Source organism: Triticum aestivum, chromosome 4B (genome assembly GCF_018294505.1).
Source record: "Triticum aestivum cultivar Chinese Spring chromosome 4B, IWGSC CS RefSeq v2.1, whole genome shotgun sequence".
Classification (NCBI taxonomy): domain Eukaryota; kingdom Viridiplantae; phylum Streptophyta; class Magnoliopsida; order Poales; family Poaceae; genus Triticum; species Triticum aestivum.
This window is the reverse complement of record NC_057804.1, coordinates 519,454,478-519,469,403: the sequence shown is the minus strand read 5'-3', so window position 1 is coordinate 519,469,403 and position 14,926 is coordinate 519,454,478. Positions and strand designations below refer to the sequence as shown.

Here is a 14,926-nt window from a genome sequence, read left to right as displayed (position 1 = left end):
GTGGTCAACAAGGTGGCCCAGGCATCCATCAAACCGGAGAGAACTTGAGCCGACCGGCGCGCGGAGCCACCTGCCCCTGCTACCGGTCCGGATGCCGCCGCAGTGGAATTTTGCAAAGTTGGCTGTGTTCCGGCCATGAAGATTCTGACTCGGTTCACAGTTCAAGAAATTCCGAAATACTGGTGCCATTGGAATACCCTTGAACACACCGTCACGAACTTGGTACAGGGATTCGGTTTCACCAGCAGATGATTCGCCATTGGAATAAGCGACCGTCTCACCTTCAGACACCGGTTCAGATCCGATCCCGTGGACACATCCCACGAATGCACGCTTCATGGCAGGCTGAATCCGAGCGGGGCTTGCATGCTGAGCCATCTCGATGAGGTCGGTGCAGATGTCTGGCTCAGGGCCCGGTTCGCCGATCTTGCCAATGAAAACGTGAATTCCACCAAAGGGGACCCGGTACCCGTACTCAATTGAACCGGCATCGGGGCCCCATCCTGCGTCGTTGATGTAGAGCTTGCCGCGGCGACTCTTGGTCATCCGGGCAACCGCGTACCCTTTGAGTCCTTCAAAGTTGCCCTTCAAGAACTCGAAACCATCGTGCGATAGCCCCACGGTGGGCGCCAACTGTCGTGGAAATATCACGTCAGATGTCCTCATGAAAGGACATAGTCGTGGAGCCATCTTGATGGGTTAGCTTAAAGGGGTTAAACCGGACAAAGGACACGAGGGTTTTTATACTAGTTCGGCCCCTTCGATGAAGGTAAAGGCCTACGTCTAGTTGTGTTGGGATTATTGGGGTGTCAATGACCAGGGAGCTAAACAAGTTATGCCTGGCTCTCGAGCTATTGTTTCTTGTCCCTGAACCGCCGCCGGGTCGTCCCCTTATATACACGGGTTGACACCCGGCTGGTTTACAGAGTTCCGAGGCCGGATCATACAAGTGTCTTGCTCGGTCTCTCCTTTCCTATCTTACAATACAAGTTACATAACCATGGCGGTTTACCACTATGGGCTCCAGGCCTCTAAGCTTCATAGTAAAGCGCCATCTTCTGGGTCTTCATGGGCTTCAGTATAATTGAGCGTGAACCGGCCCCTCCTGGGCGGTTTACACTCAGTAGTTATATCTCCAATAGAAAGGGAGAAGGAAAGGGGGGCGCCGACCCCCCTTCCCTAGTCCAATTCAGACCCAAGGGGAGGGGGCGCATGGCCTGCCCTAGCCGCCCCTCTCCTCTCCACTAAGGCCCATGTGGCACACCCCCGGGGGGTTCCGGTAACCCTCCAGCGCTCCAGTTTTATCTGAAACTTCTCCGGAACACTTCCGGTGTCCGAATATAGCTGTCCAATATATCAATCTTGATGTCTCGACCATTTTGAGACTCCTCGCCATCTCCGTGATCTCATCCGGGAATTCGAACAAACTTCTGTCATCAAAACACATAACTCATAATACAAATCATCATCGAACGTTAAGCGTGCAGACCCTACGGGTTCGAGAACTATGTAGACATGACCGAGACACATCGCGGTCAATAAACAATAGCGGAATCTGGATGCTCATATTGGCTCCTACATATTCTACGAAGATATTTATCGGTCAAACGGCATAACATACGTTGTTCCCTTTGTCATCGGTATGTTACTTGCCCGAGATTCGATCGTCGGTATCATCATACCTAGTTCAATCTCGTTACCGGCAAGTCTCTTTACTCGTTCTGTAATACTTCATGCCGCAACTAACTCATTAGTTACAATGCATGCAAGGCTTATATTGATGAGCATTACCGAGAGGGCCCACAGATACCTCTCCAAAACACGGAGTGACAAATCCTAATCTCGATCTATGCCAACCCAACAAACACCTTCGGAGACACCTGTAGAGCACCTTTATAATCACCCTTTTACGTTGTGACGTTGGTAGCACACAAAGTGCTCCTCTGGTATTTGGAAGTTGCATAATCTCATAGTCTGAGGAACATGTATAAGTCATGAAAAGAGCAGTAGCAATGAAAACTGTAACGATCATAATGCTAAGCTAATGATGGGTCATGTCCATCACATCATTGTCCTAATGATGTGATCCCGTTCATCAAATGACAAACACATGTCTATGGTTAGGAAACATAACCATCTTTGATTAACGAGCTAGTCAAGTAGAGGCATACTAGGGATACTATGTTTTGTCTATGTATTCACACATGTACTAAGTTTCCAGTTAATACAATTCTAGCATGAATAATAAACATTTATCATGATATAAGAAATAATAAATACAACTTTATTATTGCCTCTAGGGCATATTTCTCCAGTCTCGCACTTGCACTAGAGTCAATAATCTAGTTCACATCGCCATGTGATTTAACGTCAATAGTTCACATCTGTATGTGATTAACACCCATAGTTCACATCGCCATGTGACCAACAACCAAAGGGTTTACTAGAGTCAATAATCTAGTTCACATTTCTATGTGATTAACACCCAAAGAGTACGAAGGTGTGATCATATTTTGCTTATGAGAGAAGTTTAGTCAACGGGTCTGTCACATTCAGAGCCGTATGTATTTTGCAAATATTCTATGTCTACAATGCTTTGCATAGAGCTACTCTAGCTAATTGCTCCCACTTTCAATATGTATCCAGATTGAGACTTGGAGTCATCTGGATCGGTGTAAAAGCTTGCATCGACGTAACTCTTTACGATGAACTATTTATCACCCCCATCACGGAGAAACATTTCCTTAGTGCTCACTAAGGATAATTTTGACCGTTGTCCAGTGATCTACTCTTAGATCACTATTGTACCCCCTTGCCAAACTCATGGCAAGGTACACAATGGTCTGGTACACAGCACAACCATACTTTACAGAACCTATGACTGTGGCATAGGGAATGACTTTCATTCTCTTTCTATCTTCTGCCATGGTCGGGCTTTGAGTCTTACTCAACTTTACACCTTGCAATACACGCAAGAACTCCTTTTTGATTGTTCCATTTTGAACTACTCAAAATCTTGTCAAGGGTACGTACTCATTGAAAATCTTATCAAGCGTCTTGATCTATCTCTATAGATCTTGATGCCCAATATATAAGAAACTTCACCGAGGTATTTCTTTGAGAAACTCCTTTCAAATTCTCCTTTATGCTTTCCAAAAAAATTCTATATCGTTTTCAATCAACAATATGTCATTCAGATATACTTATCAGAAAGGCTGTAGTGCTCCCACTCACTTTCTTGTAAATACAGGCTTCATCGCAAGTCTGTATAAAACTATATGCTTTGATCAACTCATCAAAGCGTATATTCCAACTCCAGATGCTTGCACCAGTCCACTGATGGATAACTAGAGATCGCACACTTTTTAGCACCTTTAGGATTGAAAAAACCTTCTGGTTGCATCATATACAACTCTTCTTTCCAGAAATCCATTCAAGGAATGCAGTTTTGACATCCATCTGCCAAATTTCATAATCATAAATGCAGCAATTGCTAATATGATTCGGACAGACTTAAGCATCGCTACGGGTGAGAAAGTCTCATCATAGTCAACTCCTTGAACTTGTCTAAAACCTTTTGCGACAAGTCGAGCTTTGTAGATAGTAACACTACTATCAGTGTTCGTCTTCCTCTTGAAGATCCATTATTCTTAATGGCTTGCCGATCATCGGGCAAGTCCACCAAAGTCCACACTTTCTCCTCATACATGGATACCATCTCAGATTTCACGGCCTCAAGCCATTTCACGGAATCTGGGCTCATCGTCGCTTCCTCATAGTTCATAGGTTCATCATGGTCTAGTAACATGACTTCCAAATAGGATTACCATACCACTCTGTTGTGGATCATACTTTGGTTGACCTACGAGGTTCGTAGTAACTTGATATGAAGTTTCATGATCATCATCATTAGCTTCCTCACTAATTGGTGTAGGAAATCACTGGAACTGATTTCTCTGATGAACTACTTTCCAATTCGGGAGAAGGTTACAATTACCTCATCAAGTTCTACTTTCCTCCACTCACTTCTTTCGAGAGAAACTCCTTCTCTAGAAAGGATCCATTTTAGCAACGAATATCTTGCCTTCGGATCTGTGATAGAAGGTGTACCCAACAGTTTCCTTTGGGTATCCTATGAAGACGCACTTCTCCGATTTGGTTCGAGCTTATTAGGTTGAAGCTTTTTCACATAAGCATCATAGCCCCAAACTTTAAGAAACGACAACTTTGTTTCTTGCCAAACCACAATTCATAAGGCGTCGTCTCAATGGATTTCGATGGTGCCATGTTTAAACGTGAATGCAGTTGTCTCTAATGCATAACCCCAAAACCATAGTGGTAATCGGTAAGAGACATCATAGATTGCACCATATCCAGTAAAGTGCGGTTACGACTGTTCGGACACACCATTACGCTATGGTGTTCCAGGTGGCGTGAGGTGTGAAACTATTCCACATTGTTTTAAATGAAGGCAAACTCGTAACACAAATATTCTCCTCCACGGTCAGATCGTAGAAACTTTATTTTCTTGTTACGATGATTCTCCACTTCACTCTGAAATTCTTTGAACTTTTCAAATGTTTTAGGAATTGTGTTTCATTAAGTAGATATACCCATATCTGCTCAAATCATCTATGAAGGTTAGAAATAACGATACCCGCCATGAGTATCAACACTCATTGGACCGCATAGATCGGTATATATTATTCCCAATAAGTCACTAGCTCATTCCATTGTTCCGCAAAACGGAGTTTTAGTCATCTTGCCCATAAGGCACGGTTCGCAAGCATAAAATGATTCATAATCAAGTGATTCCAAAAGTCTATCTTTATGGAGTTTCTTTATGTGCTTTACACCGATATGACCCAAACGACAGTGCCACAAATAAGTTGCACTATCATTCTCAACTTTGCATATTTTGCATCAATATTATGAATATGTGTATCACTTCGATCGAGATTCAATAAACCATCAACATTGGGTGTATGACCAATAGAAGGTTTTATTCATGTAAATAGAATAACAATATTCTCTGTCTTAAATGAATAACCATATTGCAATAAACATGATCTAATCATATTCATGCTCAATGCAAGCACCAAATAACATTTATTTAGGTTCAACATGAATCCCGTAAGTATAGGTAGAGTGCGATGATGATCACATCAATCTGGAACCACTTCCAACACACATCGTCACTTCATCTTAACTAGCCTTGTTTATTCTGCAACTCCCCTTCGAGTTACTAATCTTAGCAACTGAAACCGTATCAAATACCCTGGGGTACTATGAACACTAGTAAAGTACACATCAATAACATGTATATTCAAATATACCTCTGTTCACTTTGCCATTCCTTCTTATCCGCCAATATTTGGGTAGTTCCGCTTCCAGTGACCATTCCCTTTGCAGTAGAAGCACTCAGTTTCAGGCTTAGGTTCAGCTTGGGCTTCTTCACAGGAGTGGCAACTTGCTTGCCATTCTTCTTGAAGTTCCCTTTCTTTCCCTTTTCCCTTTTCTTGAAACTAGTGGTCTTGTTAACCATCAAACAATTGATGCTTTTTCTTGATTTCTACCTTCACCGATTTCGGCATCGCGACAAGCTAGAGAATCGTTTTCGTCATCCCTGCATTACAGTTCATCACGAAGTTCTAGTAACTTGGTGATGGTGACTAGAGTCTATCAATCAGTATCTTATCTGGAAGATTAACCCCCACTTGATTCAAGTGATGTAGTACCCAGACATTCTGAGCACATGCTCACTAGTTGAGCAATTATCCTCCATCTTTTAGGCAAAGTACTTATCAGAGGTCTCATACCTCTTGACACGGGGCATGAGTCTAAAATACCAATTTCAGATCTTGGAACATCTCATATGCTCCGTGACATTCAAAATGTTTTTGAAGTCCCTATTCTAAGCCGTAAAGCATGGTGCACTAAACTATCAAGTAGTCATCATATGAGCTAGCCAAACGTTCATAACGTCTACAATCTGCTCCTGCAATAGGTCTGTCACCTAGCGGTGCATCAAGGATATAATTCTTCTGTGCAGCAATGAGGATACACCTCAGATAACGACCCAGTCTGCATCATTGCTACTATCATCTTTCAACTTAGTTTTCTCTAGGAACATATAAAAAGCATAGGGAGGCTATAACGCGAGCTATTGATCTACAACATAATTTGCAAATACTATCAGGACTAAGTTCATGATAAATTAAATTTCAATTAATGATATTACTTAAGAACTCCAACTTAGATCGACATCCCTCTAGTCATCTAAATGATCACGTGATCCAAATCAACTAAACCATGTCGATCATCACGTGAGATGGAGTAGTTTTCAATGGTGAACATCACTATGTTGATCATATCTACTATATGATTCACGCTTGACCTTTCGGTCTCCAGTGTTCCGAGGCCATATCTGCATATGCTAGGCTCATCAAGTTTAACCCGAGTATTCTACATGTGCAAAACTGGCTTTGCACCCGTTGTATGTTAACGTAGAGCTTATCACACCCGATCATCACGTGGTGTCTCGTACGAAGGACTGTACGCAAGGTGCATACTCAGGGAGAACACTTATACCTTGAAATTTAGTAAGGGATCATCCTAATGTGCCCGAACTAAGCAAAATAAGATGCATAAAGACAAACATCACATGCAATCAAATAAGTGATATGATATGGCCATCATCATCTTGTGCTCATGATCTCCATTCACCAAAGCACCGTCATGATCACCATCGTCACCGGCTTGACACCTTGATCTCCATCGAGCATCGTTGTCGTCTCGCCAACTATTGCTTCTACGGACTATCCTACCGGCTTAGTGATAAAGGTAAAGCAATTACATGGCGATTGCATTTCATACAATAAAGCGACAACCATAGGCTCCTGCCAGTTGCTGATAACTTTTACAAAACATGATCATCTCATACAAAATTTATTATCATCATGTCTTGACCATATCACATCACAGACATGCCTGCAAAAACAAGTTAGACGTCCTCTACTTGTTGTTGCAAGTTTTACGTGGCTGCTACGGGCTTAGCAAGAACCGTTCTTACCTACGCATCAAAACCACAATGATTTTTCGTCAAGTGTGCTGTTTTAACCTTCAACAAGGACCGGGCATAGTCAAACTCGACTCAACTAAAGTTGGAGAAACAGACACCCGCCAGCCAACTATGTGCAAAAGCACGTCGGTAGAACAAGTCTCATGAACGCGGTAATGTAATGTCGGTCCGGGCCGCTTCATCCAACAATACCGCCGAATCAAAGTAAGACGTTGGTGGTAAGCAGTATGACTATTATCGCCCACAACTCTTTGTGTTCTACTCGTGCATATAACATCTACGCATAGACCTGGCTCAGATGCCATTATTGGGGAACTCGGTAATTTCAAAAAAATTATTATGATCTCGCAAGATCTATCTAGGTGATGCATAGCAATGAGAGGGGAGAGTGTGTCCACGTACCCTTGTAGACCGAAAGCAGAAGCGTTAGTTAACGCGGTTGATGTAGTCGAACGTCTTCGCGATCCAATCAATCCAAGTACCGAACGTACGACACCTCCGTGTTCAGCACACGTTCAGCTCGATGACGTCCCTCGTACTCTTGATCCAGTTGAGGCTGAGGGAGAGTTTTATCAGCATGACGGCGTGGCAACGGTGATGATGAAGTTACCGGCGCGGGGCTTCACCTAAGCACTACGACGATATGACCGAGGTGTGTAACTGTGTAGGGGGCACTGCACACGGCTAAAAGATCAACTTGTGTGTTCTAGGGTGCCCCCCTGCCCCCGTATATAAAGGAGCAAGGGGAGGCTGGCTGGCCCTCCTAGGGCACGCCCCACAAGGGGAGTCCTACTTGGACAACTAGTCCTAGTAGGATTCCACCAAGAGGGAGAGAGGGGGAAGAAGGAGAGGGAGAGGGAGAAGGAAAGGGGGCGCCCCCCCTTCCCTAGTCCAATTCAGACCAAAGGGGAGGGGGCACGCGGCCTGCCCTGGCCGCCCCTCTCTCTCTCCACTAAGGCCCATGTGGCCCATTAGTTCCCCTAGGGGGTTCTGGTAACCCTCCGGCACTCCGGTTTTATCCAAAACTTCTCCGAAACACTTTCGGTGTCCGAATAGCCGGCCAATATATCAATCTTTATGTCTAGGCCATTTCGAGACTCCTCGTCATCTCCGTGATCTCATCGGGAATCCGAACAAACTTCGGTCATCAAAACACATAACTCGTAATACAAATGGTGATCGAACGTGAAGCGTGCGGACCCTATGGGTTCGAGAACTATGTAGACATGACTGAGACACATCTCCGGTCAATAACCAATAGCGTAACCTGGATGATCATATTGGCTCCTACATATTCTACGAAGATCTTTATCAGTCAAACCGCATAACAACATACGTTGTTCCCTTTGTCATCGGTATGTTATTTGCCCGAGATTCGATCGTCAGTATCATCATACCTAGTTCAATCGCGTTACTGGCAAGTCTCTTTACTCGTTCCATAATACTTCATCCCGCAACTAACTCATTAGTTACAATGCTTGTAAGGCTTATATTGATGAGCATTACCGAGAGAGCCCAAAGATACCTCTCCGAAACACGGAGTGACAAATCCTAATCTCGATCTATGCCAACCCAACAAACACCTTCGGAGACACTTGTAGAGCACCTTTATAATCACCCTTTTACGTTGTGATGTTTGGTAGCACACAAAGTGTTCCTCCGGTATTTGGGAGTTGCATAATCTCATAGTCTGAGGAACATGTATAAGTCATGAAGAGAGTAGTAGCAATGAAATTGTAACGATCATAATGCTAAGCTAACGGATGGGTCATCTCCATCACATCATTCTCCTAATGATGTGACCCCGTTCATCAAATGACAACACATGTCTATGGTTAGGAAACATAACCATCTTTGATTAACGATCTAGTCAAGTAGAGGCATACTAGGGACACTATGTTTTGTCTATGTATTCACACATGTACTAAGTTTCCAGTTAATACAATTCTAGCATGAATAATAAACATTTATCATGATATAAGGAAATATAAATAACAACTTTATTATTGCCTCTAGGGCATATTTCCTTTAGGTCGGAACCACGATGACTTGATTCCCAAGATTATTTCCACACCTATACTGCCACTATGATCACTTTCTATGACTCACTGTCCAAAATGGGGGAAACAAAACAACTGCGAGGAGGGGGATACTGTCCAAAATGGAGTTAGAACTAGAGGAAGACAAAAGACAACTCCGTTGCAATTGCACACAGGATCCTGGGTGCCTCCAGAGACTTAGAACGAGAGGAAGACAAAAGACAACTCCGTTGCAATCGCACACATCATGGGTATCTTATATAAGCTGGGATTGGGCTAGTCGATAGAGACAACTTAGACAATTAAAATCTCTAGGTACTTTGAATGTACTCTCTACACATTCCAACGCAGCAAACCCAAGCATGACGTTAGGTATTATGTTCTCCTGAGAATCCAAACCTGGGTAAATCCCTTATTCTTGTTACCATCGCACCAAGTTGCTTAGCCATGGCACCCTACTGAGGGATATGCCAAATTTAGCTCCATAGGAGGCGCCAGTGCCGGATGATGGCTGGGGTGACATCGGTGGTCTGGTCGGGTGATGGTTGGCGCAATTGGTTGCGCCGTCTCCACGCGACACAAGGGAGGGGCGAGTAGAGAGGAGACAAGGTGGAGGAGACAACCCGGGAGGAAGAGGAGGAAAGAAGAGAGATTAGAGTTAGGTTTGGAAGGTTAGGGCTGATTAGGCGACGGCCAGGGGAATATGGGACGGCCTGCCGTGGTACCAGCTATACTGCGCTCATGGGCGCAGTTTAGTTAAACTGTACACGAGGAGGTTTGCTAGTTTTTCTTAATTAAAATGCAGTAAATCCTATTTAATTCATGTTTGGGGGGTTCAAACTAGCTTCAAATTAATTTAAATGTTTGTGTAGCCTCTATGGACTAAAATACTAATTTAATTATTAAATGGGTTTGAACTATAAGTGTGTTATGGGTCATTACAAAAATTTGGAACAAATTGCCATACCTTCCTAATAATATTGGAAGGCTAATTATATGTTCTATGAGAAATTACCATGTGAAATCCCTTGATTTAAAATACATCAAATAAATGCATGTTTTATAAATATTTCATTTATAATTAGGGTTTAATCCAAACCCAAAAAATAAATTCTTTTAATCATTAAACTTTTCGAAGGACCCACTTAATGAATATGACGCTTTTCCAAATATTTATTGGTTTGGAAATAGGTATTTTTGACAACTGGCAATTTTTTTATTGTTTTTATTTAATAAAATGCGAGTGTTTTGTATTAAAATTAAATAAATATTGATGCTTATGATACGATCATGATGCACAGTCATTTCCTATTAAAGTGTGCTACCACTTGGGCTGTTTGAACTTATGACATGGCGACCCTAGTATGCTCCACCATGGCACCTAATACTTCTTTGGCAACATGTCATGAGAGGACAACATATCAGCATGTCACCTTCAACAGAGCAAACTGACAAAAAAAGCCCCTGTTCAAAAAAACAGAGCAAAACTGAATAAAGTACCAACCCCATGGCCACAATAATAAAATCATAGGCCCATATCGACAGGTCCGAGGATGCAGCCACCAAAATGCTGATAACAACATACTAAATGATACATGTGTGAATACATAGACAATCTGAGTGTAAAAACGCGGGCGGCAATCCAACCAAAACTCGGACTTGAATTTGAATCCGACTCCCATCGGGGCCGCTCCTGCGTATTTCCATGACGAATCGCGTCGATCCATCCATCCATCAGCTCATCACCCACCTCCCCTCCTCCTCGATCCACCGCTGCCATCCTCCTCGCCTCCTCTGCAGCAACCGAAGCGCGTAGTTGGTCCGTCGAGCTCGCGCGAGGGCGATGGCCGCGCGCAAGCGACCTGCTGCTGCCGTCCTCGGCGCCGGCCACGCCACCACCACCCTAGGATCGCCGACGCGCTCCAAGAGGAGCCGCATCAACAACATCCGGAGCAGCGCGGACTACGAGGAGCAGACATGCCTCGGCGAGGGCGGCTTCGGCTGCGTCCTCCGGGCGCGCCACCGCGCCACCGGCAAGATCGTCGCCATCAAGTACCTCAACTGGGCGGACGGGTCCGTGGAGCCTCCCGACCCCGCCGAGCTTCTGCGGGAGGCCGGATTCCTCGAGGCCTGCAACGGGAACCCTTACGTCGTCGGCTTCGAGGGCCTGGTGCGCGAACCCGACAACGGCGCCTACGGCCTCGTTATGGAGTACGTCGCCGCGCCGACCCTCCATGAGTTCCTGTGGAATAGGTGCCGCGGCGGCGGCCCGCCACTCCCGGAGTCCACGGTTCGCGCCATCATGTGGAAGCTCTTCACCGGCGCCAAGAAGATGCACGACCGCCACGTCGTCCACCGCGACATCAAGCCGGCCAACATCCTCATCGGCCAAGACGGGGAACTCGTCAAAATCTGCGACTTTGGGCTGGCGATCTCCTTGTCGAGCTGCCGCCCTACACCCAGGCCGGCACGGCGTTCTACTTGGCACCAGAGATGCTCCTGGGGAAGGAAGACTACGACGCGCTCGTCGACACGTGGTCTCTTGGGTGCGTCATGGCCGAGATGCTCACAGGAAAGACGCTGTTCCTCGGCGATGATGATGATGACGATGACGACGACACAAACAATGAGATCATCCAACTCTGGAGCATCTTCCGCTTGCTCGGGACGCCGGACAACAGGACGTGGCCGGAGTTCTCATCTTTGCCGCCCACGACTCCTACCGCCGGGGCACAAGCAGAACAAGCTGCGGGAACTGTTCCCTCAAGAGAAGTTGTCCGACGAAGGATTCCAGGTGTTGCAAGGCCTCCTCACCTGCAACCCGACAAGCGACTGACGGCGGCCGGCGCGCTCAAGCACCGATGGTTTGCTGCTCCTCGTCCGCCACCGCCGCGGCAAAGGTCGGCGCAATGTCGTTTCCGGTAAAGAAGGCACCAAGGATCAAGTTCATCCCGCCGGCCATGCCACAGAAGAATCTACTCAAAATTCCCCTCGCTGTGTGGAACGCAGCAGAACAAGTGTAACTGAACTCTCCAAATGTATCTGTGCTTGGATGAGCCATCTATGTAAATGCTTCGATGATCATCAAGCAGAAGTAGATCCTTTGGCGCATTAGTGTTGTGTTGGCCTGCTTTCCGAATTGCATGTGTCATTCTGCACACATTCAGAGAATCAGAGATGTGTAATTCTGACGTAGTGTTGACATGTTGCTTACAGTGAGTTATAGTGCACAATATGTGCGGTTTTTCCAAAATCTGGAGTACAAATGCTCTAAGCAACAGAAATCTGAGTGATGAATGTATCGATGGTTAAAAATGTCCTTCTGGTGCAGATTTCATCAGAACTTAAAGATTTGATATAATGGTATTAGTAGTCTAGTACAGCAATTGGACTTGTTCATGTAGTTCAGTGTATGTGTTTCCACTGTCTTTTTCATGTGCAAATTTTTTACTGTGAAATACTACTAGATAGGAAAAGAAACTATGTCATGTATTTTCTTTTTAAGTTAGCTACACATGGTATAGGTTGGTACGTGTCGGATCTCCGACACATGGAGCTGTGGGAGAAGACCTGCAGGGAGAATGAAGCAAATTCAAGAGCTTAGTGGAGATTTTAGTTCCTTTCAGTTTAGCCATGTTCCATATATAGTGCACAATTTGTGCGGTTTTTCCAAAATTCTGGACTGATGATTATAAATATGTCGGGATCCGCCTAGGTCAACCTCGGCGTGCTTCGAGCCAAGTGGTTTAAGTTGTTCATCCCCGTCGCCATCGAGCTCAAGCACTGGAAAGCCACAATGAAATGGATCCTCATCGTCGGGATCCTGAATCGCGCCGCTGTTCTTCATCTTTGTCTGAAGAAGCATTTGAAGCTGAAGCTGCAGTAAAGCTGAATCGAGGAAAATCATAGTTTGGTCTTCTCTTCTAGCCTTTACCGTACCAAATGTTTGTGTCATCAGTACACAGCAACTGCTTCAATCTAGCTTAATTGTTAGGTCATTAGTGATCCAAGAAGAATCACATGTCCCCCTATAATATGTGTATATGTCATCAGTGAACTGGCACTGAGCCAGGCTCGCTTAATTTCTAGGTAATTAGACTTTCAGGAAGCATCAAACGTTGATCTTGTTTGTAAGCCTGTACCCTAAAATATCTAAATGTGACGTGAGTGGTTTGAGTTGAAAACTTTACTAAATGCAATCTTTCTTTTATGTTATCCGCTAGACTGTTCCCTGAATTTGTGTTTGTCATCAGTCCGCCACAACTCGTTCTATCTTTACACACACACACACACATGGCCCAACAAAACAAACAGCAATTGTGTAGGTAAAAAATAACAAGTTTCATTGATCAGCAATAGTTCGTATTCTCATTATTTGTGACCAACCAAACTTTATTTCTCAGGAACTGGTTTGTGGTTTATCCATGTTATTCCAAGATAACAACAAAAGACATTGTGGTTTCTTTTAAATGGAAATCAGAGAGGGAGCTTTCTTTAAAAAAAAAATTAAAATTATTCCTGTTAGCACATTTTTAAAAAGAAAAGAAAAGAAGAGAAGGCGAGTGCTACTTCCATCTCACTGAAGCGAATGCTCCATGATGTAGGCTGTAGCTATTTGGCCGGCCTGTTAGGCACATGTTTAAAAAAAGGGGTGCAGAAAAATGGCCAACATAGGATTTGAACCCTAGTCTCCCAGCTAAGCGGCACCTCTGCAGGTGAATAAGCCAGCTTCAACTTCATGTAAGCTACTAAAGCGCGAGATGGTTGAGGGTAAAAGAGCAGGTTTTGCATTGGTTTTTCCTGGATTTTTTTGTTTTGTGTTGCCTTTCTTTTTTCACCGGTCTTTCTCCGTTTACTTCTTTCTTTTTCCTCTATTTTATTCGGTTTTCTCTCCTTTTCTGTTTTTTCTTGTTATTTTTTTGTTTTTCTTTTGATTTTTCTTTGTATCTTACATTGTTTTTATCGGGTTTCCTTCTTTTTCGGTTTTTCATTGTTTGTTTTGGTTTTCATTATACATTTTTCGCATATGTCACAAACATTTTTCTAATACTTTCTTAACATTTTAACAATACAAATTTAACATTTTTTTAATACATGGTTAACATTTTTTCTGTACACATTTTTTCAAATCATTGATTAACATTTTTCAAACATAAGATTAACAACTTTTAACGCATAGTCAACATTTTTTCTGTACATTTCTTAAATGCTAGACTAACTTTTTCAAATACACAATTAACATTTTATTAACACATAGTCAACATTTTTACACACATTTAATATTTTCCAAATGCTTGATTAACATTTTTTAAATATTTGTTCAATATTTCTCTAAATGCTTTATTAACATTTTTATATACATGATCAAGTTTTTTCATAAATTTTCTAATACATGGTAGGCATTTTTTTCTATACACATTTAACATTTTCCAAATGTTGGATTAAGATTTTTGAATACTTGTTCAACACTTTTTTCAATGCTTGATTAACATTTTTTTACATGATCTTATAATTTCATTTTTCTTTTAATACATGCTCAACATTTTGTCTTGACACATTTAACCATTTTCAAATGCTTGATTAACATTTTTCAAATACTTATTCATTTTTTTAGATACTGGATTGAAATGTTTTAAATACATGATCAATTTTTTTCATATAGATTTTTTTTTGTATAAGTGAGTAGCAAGATGCCCGTGCATTGCATGGAACACCAAGTTGCATTTTTTTTTACAAAACACCTGTTGTGATTGACCCATGCGGGAGTAATCCCATGTGTAAAAACTAATGATATCTCGAGAAAAAG

The 14,926-nt window shown here is 43.2% G+C and overlaps 1 pseudogene; it reads left to right on the top strand.

Annotated features, from left to right (window-relative positions):
* The first annotated feature begins 10,886 nt into the window (after window positions 1–10,886).
* Window positions 10,887–12,234, top strand: LOC123095090 (putative cyclin-dependent kinase F-2; annotated as a pseudogene).
* The last annotated feature ends 2,692 nt before the right edge of the window (window positions 12,235–14,926 follow it).